We start from the raw sequence: 11183 nt of genomic DNA on the forward strand, positions 1-11183 counted from the left end.
ACAACAAAATGAGTGAAAATACTGTTATGATACACACTGAGTTTCCACAGTCCTTTCTGTGTGTTGATGGCTTTCTTTGGCACAAGACTGATGAGAATTAAGTAAGGAGTATCTAAATGAAATTAGGGTTAATTATGGTCTAGTGGCAAGTTCTGGGTACAGGGACTCAAATAGAGCTCCCCTGCAACCCCTTTGTATTCGGTGCAAGGATACAGAGTTAAATGAGGTCTAGTAGTGGCACAAGAGTCCCCTGTAAAGGAATTTACAGACCCAAAAACCTAGATTAATAAAAAAGGTTTATTATGGGATTTGGAAGTAAGGTTGAAAAGACACTAGGGCCAGGGATGGCACCAGGTGGACAGGAACCCTTGACATGGCCAGCATAAGGATACCATGTTTGGGGCTCCTGCAAAGAGTGGATTCCAGGGTTCCCTTTGTTATAATCTAAAGGGGCTCATGGGTGGAGTCCCAGGTTGGCCTCTGGCTTGAGCTTCAGCCAGGGTTAGAAGTTGAATAGAATTCAATGGGTTTTTAGATAAGAAGGAAGCTGTTTGTGGGGGTTGGGAAACCTGAGCAGATCATTAGAATGGGGGCTGGGACAGCTCAAGTTAGCTCAGATCCCATAGGGGCTGGGAGAGTCTGGATATCTCCCACTGGAATTCATGGGGGTTGGGAATTAGAAAGGAATCTTAACCCACATCAAGACCATTAGAACTGGCCTGAATCATCTCACTGTTGAAAAGAGCCACATTCATCAGAAATGATCATCTTACAATCTCCTGGTTCTGTCATTTCACTTAGCATCAGTTCATGTAACTTTCTCTAGGCTTCTCTGAAATCATCTTGCTGATCCTTTTTTATAGAACAATAATATTCCATAACATTCATATATAACTTATTCAGCCATTCTTCAACTGATGGGCATCCACTCAGTTTCCAGTTTCTTACCACTAGAAAAAGGCTGCCACAAACATTTTTGTACAAGTGGGTCCCTTTCCATCTTTTAAGATATCTTTAGGATATAAACCCAGTAGAAGCACTGCTGGTTCAACTCTTATGCACATTTTGATAACCCTTTGGGGATAGGGCCAAATTGCTCTCCAGAATAATTGGATCAATTCACAATTCCACCAACAGTGTATTAGTGTTCCAGTTCCCACATGCTCCCCAACATTCGTTATTATCTTTTCCTGTCATCTTAGCCAATCTGAGAGGTGTATAGTGGTACCTCAGAGTAAATTTGCATTTCTCTGATCAATAGTGATTTAGAGCACCTTTTTAAATGACTAGAAATGGTTTTAATGTCTTCATCTGAAAACTGTCTGTTCATATCCTTTGATCATTTATCAATTGCACAATGGCTTGAATTCTTATAAATTTGAGTCAGTTCTCGTTATATTTTAGAAATGAAGCCTTTATCAAAACCTTTGAATGTAAAAATGTTTCCCAGTTTATTGCTTCTCTTCTAATCTTGGCTGCATTTGTTTTAGTTATTAAAACTTTTTAACTTAATATAATCAAAATTAACCCCCAACCAAAAATTAAACTTGAAATACAAAAATTAAAAGGAGAAATCAATAATATTGAAAGTAAAAAAACTATTGAATTAATAAATAAAACCAAGAGTTGGTTTTATGAAAAAGCCAATAAAATAGATAAACCTTTGGTAAATTTGATCAAAAAAAAGAAAGAGGAAAATCAAATTGATAGTCTTACAAATGAAAAGGGGGATCTTTCTACCAATGAAGAGGAAATTAGAGAAATAATAAGGAGTTACTTTGCCCAACTTTATGCCAATAAATTTGATAATTTAAGTGAAATGGATGACTTCCTCCAAAAATATAGGCTCCCTAGATTAACAGAGGAGGAGATAAATTGCTTAAATAGTCCCATTTCAGAAAAAGAAATAGAACAAGCTATTAATCAACTCCCCAGGAAAAAATCCCCAGGGCCAGATGGATTCACATGTGAATTCTACCAAACATTTAAAGAACAATTAGTCCCAAGGTTATATAAATTATTTGAAAAAATAGGGGATGAAGGAGTCCTACCAAACTCCTTTTATGACACAGACATGGTACTGATACCTAAACCAGGTAGATCGAAAACTGAGAAAGAAAATTATAGACCAATCTCCTTAATGAATATTGATGCTAAAATCTTAAATAAGATATTAGCAAAAAGACTTCAGAAAATCATCTCCAGGATAATACACTATGATCAAGTAGGATTTATTCCAGGAATGCAGGGCTGGTTTAATATTAGGAAAACTATTAATATAATTGACCATATTAATAATCAAATTAATAAGAACCATATGATCATCTCAATAGATGCAGAAAAAGCATTTGACAAAATCCAACATCCATTCCTACTAAAAACTCTTGAGAGTATAGGAATAAATGGACTATTCCTTAGAATAATCAGGAGCATATATTTAAGACCTTCAGTAAGCATAATATGCAATAGAAATAAACTGCAACCTTTCCCAGTAAGATCAGGAGTGAAACAAGGTTGCCCACTATCACCATTACTATTCAATATAGTACTAGAAACGCTAGCCTCGGCAATAAGAGCCGAGAAAGAGATCCAAGGAATTAGAGTAGGAAATGAGGAAATTAAACTGTCACTTTTTGCAGATGACATGATGGTATACTTAGAGAACCCCAAAGACTCTGCTAAAAAGCTACTAGAAATAATTCAAAATTTCAGCAAAGTGGCAGGATACAAAATAAATCCACATAAATCCTCGGCATTTTTATATATCACTAACAAAATGCAACAGCAAGAGATACAAAGAGAAATTCCATTCCAAACAAATGTTGAGAGTATAAAGTATTTGGGAATCCATCTACCAAAGAAAAGTCAGGAATTATATGAGAAAAATTACAAAACACGTTCCAAAAAAATAAAGTCAGATTTAAATAATTGGAAAGACATTCAGTGCTCTTGGATAGGCCGAGCGAATATAATAAAGATGAGAATACTCCCCAAACTAATCTATTTATTTAGTGCTATACCAATCAGACTCCCAAGAAACTATTTCAATGACCTAGAAAAAATAACAACAAAATTCATATGGAAGAATAAAAGGTCGAGAATTGCAAGGGAACTAATGAAAAAAAACTCAGAGGAAGGTGGTCTAAGTGTACCTGATCTAAAGCTATATTATATAGCAGCAGTCACCAAAACCATTTGGTATTGGCTAAGAAATAGACCGGTAGATCAGTGGAACAGATTAGATACAAAGGACAAAAAAGGATACATATATAGCAACCTAATCTTTGACAAACCCAAAGATACCAACATTAGGGATAAAAATTCATTATTCGGAAAAAAACTGTTGGGAAAACTGGAAATTAGTATGGCAGAAATTAGATATGGATCCACACTTAACACCATATACCAAGATAAGATCAAAATGGGTCCATGATTTAGGCATAAAGAGGGAGATAATAAATAGATTAGAGGAACAGAGGATAATCTACCTCTCAGACTTGTGGAGGAGGAAGGAATTTATGACCAGAGGAGAACTAGAGATCATTATTGATCACAAAATAGAAGATTTTGATTACATCAAACTAAAAAGTTTCTGTACAAATAATACTAATGCAAACAAGATTAGAAGGGAAGTAACAAATTGGGAAAATATTTTTAAAAACAAAGGTTCTGACAAAGGTCTCATTTCCAAAATATATAGAGAACTGACCCTAATTTATAAGAAACCGAACCATTCTCCAATTGATAAATGGTCAAAGGATATGAACAGACAATTCTCAGAGGAAGAAATTGAAACTATATCCACTCACATGAAAGAGTGTTCCAAATCACTACTGATCAGAGAAATGCAAATTAAGACCACTTTGAGATACCACTACACATCTGTCACATTGGCTAAGATGACAGGAACAAATAATGATGAATGTTGGAGGGGATGTGGGGAAACTGGGACACTAATACATTGCTGGTGGAGTTGTGAAAGAATCCAGCCATTCTGGAGAGCAATCTGGAATTATGCCCAAAAAGTTATCAAACTGTGCATACCCTTTGACCCAGCAGCGCTACTACTGGGATTATATCCCAAAGAAATACTAAAGAGCGGAAAGAGACATATATGTGCCAAAATGTTTGTGGCAGCTCTTTTTGTTGTAGCTAGAAACTGGAAGATGAATGGATGTCCATCAGTTGGAGAATGGTTGGGTAAATTGTGGTATATGAAGGTTATGGAATATTATTGCTCTGTAAGAAATGACCAGCAGGAGGAATACAGAGAGGCTTGGAGAGACTTAAATCAACTGATGCTGAGTGAAATGAGCAGAACCAGAAGATCACTGTACACTTCAACAACAATACTGTATGAGGATGTATTCTGATGGAGGTGGAAATCTTCAACATAAAGAAGATCCAACTCACTTCCAGTTGATCAATGATGGACAGAGGTAGCTACACCCAGAGAAGAAACACTGGGAAGTGAATGTAAATTGTTAGCACTAATATCTGTCTGCCCAGGTTGCATGTACCTTCGGATTCTAATGTTTATTGCGCAACAAGAAAATGATATTCACACACATGTATTGTACCTAGACTATATTGTAACACATGTAAAATGTATGGGATTGCCTGTCATCGGGGGGAGGGAATAGAGGGAGGGGGGGATAATTTGGAAAAATGAATACAAGGGATAATATTATAAAAATATATATATAATGAACTTGGAAAAAAAATATAATCAAAATTATCTATTTTGTGTTCAATAATGAACTCAAGTTCTTCTTTGGCCACAAATTCCTTCCTTCTCCACAGATCTGAGAGGTTAACTATCCTTTGTTCTTCTAATTTGCTTATAATATCACTCTTTATGTCTAAATAATAAATCCATTTCGACTTTATCTTGGTGTTAGATGTGGTCAATGTCTAGTTTCTGTCATACTATTTTCCAAGTTTCCCAGCAGTTTTTGTCTCAAAAGCTCGGGTCTTTGGGTTTATCAAACACTAGATTGCTATAGTCATTACTATTTTGTCCTGTGAACTTAACCTATTCCACTGATGGACTATTCCATTTTTTTAGCCCATACCAAATGGTTTTGATGACTACTGCTTTGTAATGTAGTCTAAGGTCTGGTGTTAAGGGACAGGTCAATTCTCCTAGAGCTCCACAGCTGTGGATCAAAACATCTGATTGCAAGGCAGTCTTTGCTGACACAGGTGTTACAGAATAGGAATTAGATAAAATGGAGGCAGAGGGAAGAGGATAGAGGTCAGATAATCCAAAGGCCTCTCAGTCAGAGAGGTTAGAGAACATCAACTGCCTCTCAGTCTCCTTGTATCATCCTCTCACACAAGGAGATCCATTCTGCAGGTCTGAATTGGCTCTCCAGAAGCCACTGTCAGGTGGCTCCTGTATGCCAACAGTCTGGCACAGCTTGGACCACCCTCATTTGCATTTTTTCATTAATTCCCTTGATATTCTTTACCTTTTGTTCTTCCAGATGAACTTTGTTAATATTTTCTCTAGATCTGTAAAATAATTTTTTGGAAGTTTGATTGGTTGGTATGGCATTGAATAAATAGATTAATTTAAGTAGTATTGTCATTTTTATTATAGTCACTTGTTCTACTTATGAGCAGTTGATATTTTTCCATTGATTAGATCTGATTTTATTTGTGTAGAAAGTGTTTTGTAGTTGTGCCCATATGGTTCCTGACTTTTCTTTGGCAGGTAGACTCCCAAATATTTTATATTATCAACAGATACATAAAACAAATTTTCAAAACAAGTGTCTCTGATGGAATATTATGATGATGAGCAGGATGCTTAGGGGAAAAAAACAATCTGGAAAGTCCTCCATGAATAAAGTAAAATATACTGCATATACAGTCACAGCAATGTTATGGGATGACTAAATGTAAATGACTTTGTTATTCTTGGTAGTATAATAATCCACCTCTGAAGGACATATGATGAAAAATACCCAGAGAAGGAACTGATTGAGTCTGATAGATCAAAACATTCTCTAGTATTATCTCTCTCTTTATTTTTAACTTAATTTTTCTTGAGGGCTTTTATTTTCATTAGGGTGGGAGATCTATGTTTTCTTTTGCAACTTGACTATTATGGAAATGTTTTGCATAATTTCATATGTCGTTTCTTAATTGTGGATGAAGATAAGGGAGAGAATTTAGAATTTAGAACTCAAATATCTTTTTAAAAAATGTAAACATAAAGAAAAAAAGTAAAAAGAAAACTTCAAATGGAGTCACAAAGAGTGGGAAAGGACTGAAAAATGACTGAATAACATCTGAAAATAAAAAGGAAATAAAGCAATTTGGGACATCCTTAATGCTTTGTTCAATAGGTTCAAATTAGCCTTACTTCCTAAAGCCTTATAGTGTTTATGTCATTGTAAATAGGATCGTTTTGAATAAAGTTCCAACCAAAAATTGTTTTTTCTAGTTCTTTCTTAAGACACATAAACTTGTAGAAATTAATATCCACTGAAAGCTCACTTGAGGCCAAAGTCTGTGTGTGAGAGCAGTGAAGTGCCCTCAGAGGTTCTCCCCTTCTGTGAGAGGCTGCAAATGATGATGAGGAAGCACAAATTCACCAAACAGCTCTCTGTAGTGTGGTAGTGTGATAACCTCAAATTTCTCAGGCTATTCTTGAATAACTCCCTCTGAGAACTGGGGAGAAGCCCGTAACTTCATTGGTTCCTTCCATTCACAATTCTTTCACAAAGAGACAGTTGTATAATGTTGTCATGAATATTATGAGAATCATATTTGTAGAAAACTTCTAGCCTGTTATATGGTGTCTTGGGGATCTTGATGGCAGAAGGCTGGGCCTGTGTTGAAAGAGATCACCAACTAGCCCAGTTCCTTAATCTAACCCCAAACCCAAATCAATAATTGGAAGGAAAAGTAAAGAGAAGATGATAAAATTATAATGTGTACCTGAGAACAGATCAGGACATCTATTATAGATTTGCACCAATATGCAATATCCTTTCTCTGATTTCCATAAAAGACCTGTTTTCCTCCCTTTATCTTTTTATTTTTGTCCAAATGTATAGAGAAGACCAACATACTCCTTTTAAAGATCAAGAAAATGTCCTCCCACTCTCCACCAATTCACCCAATGAAGGGATTTCAATTTATCTGTCTCTGTAGAAGACAGTTTGTGGCAAACTGCTCTACTACAACTATACTTTAGCCAATTCAATACAAAAAGAATTATGAGCTTCCCACATTATTAGTCTAGGGTGAAGTTACAGAGACTTATAAGAGATGATCTGGCAACTGGTTGCAAAAAAAGTAACCCAGAAAAGTGATTCAGTCTGATCAAGGCTGACCACTGGTCTGAGACAAAGATAATGAACTAGTCTATAAATGTTACCTGAGGAGGTATCCTGAGAAAGGACCTTCCCTGACAAGTCCAACATGTACACTCTTCACCTTGAAAGGAAGAAGACTGTGGGATAGTGGAATTTCAAATCTTTATGGCTTTTAATGTGGAATAATTGCACAACAGGCTCTTCTGCCAACAGGGCTGCACCTGACTGATTTAATCTTGCCTCAGATAATACTAATTCTTTTAGTTCAAAACTGAAAGTCATTCTAAGGCTCCTGGGAGTTAACTGCTGGGCCTCACAGATAAGTCTGTCTGAACTAGGGTGAGAAAGAGGAGGAGTCTAAGGCAAGGACACAACCCATGACTTCTAGAAAGCTCTCTTTTGGAGTCTATAGTTTCTGTTGGGCTTAGAGGTAGATTTTTATGCTTCAGCAATGAGTCAGATCAGATACCTTCTAAGTTCCCTTCCAACTCCAAGATTTAAAAAAAAAAAAGAGTGCATACTCTTTTTTACTTTTTTACCTCTGTAATATTCTCTCCTAGTTCTGCCCCATGAAAGCACATAAAAAAGTCAGTATCTTCTCCTTCAGCACAGTCCTTAAGATAATTGAAGACAGCATCCATGTATTCCCTAAGACTTCTATTCCTATTAAATATTTTGCTCTTTACAAAATGACTTTATATAGTCATTAAGTATTTTTAATTACCTACTACATGCTAACCACTGTATTAAGCATTGAGACACAAATGTTGGGGGGCAGGAAAGAAGGGCAGTTCTGGATGGCAGCACTTGGAATTCCTGGCTTAGCCCTCCAATTGGAGAATCCAAGGGCAGTGATGGCGTGAGTTCTGAGGCAGATTTCATTCTGCCAAAGGTGAGCTACCTGGAGTATAGGGAAATCAGAAACAGCCCAATGCAGCATTGTCAGATGGAAAAGAAGGATTTGGCTGTTGATTGACTATGCTCCTTTTAACTACACATTATATTAATAAGAGCTGGGCCTATTGGCTATTCCTCTACTGTCTTCTACATATATTAAATATTTAGCTTTGTGATCAAAAGTTCTTCAAATGTATTCTTTTTGCATAGAATCCATGTGTTTAGGATTTGGAAGGCATCTCTAATCTTCTGTCTTACCTATTGTAGTCCATTATATCTAACAGGGGTGCTATCTAGCTTCTGTTTGAACCAATGATGGAGAACTCTAAGGTAGCCTATTCTGTTGTTGGACACCTCTGTAATATTCTCTCCTAGTTCTGCCCCATGAAAGCACATAAAAAAGTCAGTATCTTCTCCTTCAGCACAGTCCTTAAGATAATTGAAGATAGCATCCATGTATTTCCTAAGACTTCTATTCCTATTAAATATCCTTATTTCTTTTCATAGATTCTTGTACAATACATCCTCCAGCTATCTAAGCAGCCTAGTTGACCTTTATGGACAAAAAGTTTGTCAGCATTATTCCTAAAACATATTACATCATTACATATTACTTAATACTCTATATATGATGTAATAGAAAGAAAACAGAGCAAAACTGTTCCCTCCCTCATTCTGAAATCTCTACTTCTATGAATGTAGTTTAATTAGACCTTTGAGCTCCAATCCTGCTTTTGATTCATATTGGATTTGTGGTCTATTTGTCCTCTTCCCTAGTTCTTTACTATATGAACCATTCTGTGAGTAAATATAGGACTGAAAACAGGATGCAATTTTTTTAAGTATTTCAAGTTTTTCAGTTCATAAGGTCCTTTTAAATCTCATTATTGATGGAGAAAAATGTAATCTATGTGGGATGAGGGTCAGGGTAGGGGAGATGTTAAATTCCCCTACTCCTATTCTTATAGCTAGGACTAGGAACTGGCTTCAAGTCCTTGGTTACCAAAGTTCTTACTGACTTGCTTACTACCTTCCTGTTCAAAACATTGATTGGCTAAAATAAAGGGTCAGAATTCAAAAGTTAGTAAATTGTTTAGAAGACTTTGGCCTTACAGAGTGAATGCCAGCTGTCCCTCTCAATTTGTAAAACATCTATAGAATGATCATCAAAATATAACAAATCCTTCATTATGTTTTGGTGAGAGCACAATTGGCAGTTTTAGTTTTGTCATCATTTTTAGATGAAAAAGTAGAATTGGAAAATAATTTCAACAGAAACTTAAGAGACTATCACAAACTTTATTGGGAAAAAGAATTCAAACTTTTAGCAAAGCAGCTTCTCAAACATATTCAGAGTCATCATACATTGTCCTTAAAGCTTTACCTATTCCTTCTATATTATATGGGGGAAATTTAGTAGGTGATTAACTATAAAATGGTGAATTCAACTCAGGTTTATTCATAAAAGTAATACATTCCAGTATTTTTTATTACCAATAAATATTGAACATTTCATTGACCATCAGGTATTAATTTTTAACAAATATAAATTTAAATATAATGAGCATTTCCCCCTTTAGGTATTATGGGAAATGAATGTAAAATGTTATATTTTCTTTACTATGAAAAAGCCAAAGATAAGCATGATTTCAAATATCCAACTAGATACCATCAGAGCCAGCACAAAGAATGGAACCAACTCCTGAATAAAGATTGTAGGAGAAGAAGGGAGGAACTGGCCAAGGCCAATGGACCACCAATGCTGGAACTCTGTCTTCCCAGAAATCAGCAGGAGTCAGGATCACTAAACGTCTTTATTCTTGATCTTTTATGGTCAAGGTCAGGGGATTAGATCTAGCAATCTCCATACACACCTTCCTCCCTCAAATGCCGAGAGGGAGAGAGAGAGAGAGAGAGAGAGAGAGAGAGAGAGAGAGAGAGAGAGAGAGAGAGAACGTCTCAATTTCCTCTTCCTTCTCCTACTCCCCCAACACACATCACTTCCCCCTCATTGTCCTACTAATCAAGTCAGCACAGAATAGCTGGGGAGGGTCAACCTTCAAACAAGTTAATAAAGAACCATGCAATTGGCAATTAGTCTCACGTGCTCCATTATCCAAGTGCTTTTGCTCAGTTCTAGCCCTTTACAACCAAGATTTGGGGTAGGGGGGGAGGGAAAGGAACTGAGAAGCCAGGAATTGGGGAAGAAGGTAAATATTTAAAATAGCCACTCCATCCAGATTGCAGAGGGAATAGAAGCAAAGGCTACCCAACCCATTCAAAGCTACCCAAATTTCCCAATCCAAGAAAGTAAGCTGAATAAATGAGTAAACAAAAGAAACACTGAATATAAGAAATAGTATTGCTTAAGAGAAGCAAGCACTAGAGGTAAAAACAGAAGATAAGAGTAACAACCCAACAATTACAAACAAAGCCTCAGAAAGAAAAAAATGGCTTGCCCACAAGGAATACAAGAATATCCATAAAAATAAAGAGATTAAAAAATGAAATTATAATTTTGGAAGAAAAAAATTGAAAGGAATACAAATAGTTTAGAGAGGATGTGGAAAATTTTGCCCAAATAGTGAACTTTCTTAAAAATAGAATGGAGCAAACAAAACTCCAAGATTCTAGGATAATAAGAAATATTATGAAAAAAAAGTCAAAAGACTGATAAAGTAGAAGAAAGTGTCTACTATTATCAAAAGTAATTGACTTGGAAAATAGTTTTAAGAGAGACAATTTAAAATTATTAGAGTCTGAGAACCATAACCAAAATGATACGGGATGTTACACTTCAATAAATCCTAAATGAAAACTGCCCAAATCTATTAAAACTATAAAGCAAGTGAAAATAGAAAAAAATTCAATAATCAGCTCCTGAAAGGAAATCCAAATTGAAAACCATAAGGAATTCACATTCAAAACCCAGAATTTTCAAATCAAAGCAAAAAT

Source organism: Sminthopsis crassicaudata, chromosome 2 (genome assembly GCF_048593235.1).
Source record: "Sminthopsis crassicaudata isolate SCR6 chromosome 2, ASM4859323v1, whole genome shotgun sequence".
Classification (NCBI taxonomy): domain Eukaryota; kingdom Metazoa; phylum Chordata; class Mammalia; order Dasyuromorphia; family Dasyuridae; genus Sminthopsis; species Sminthopsis crassicaudata.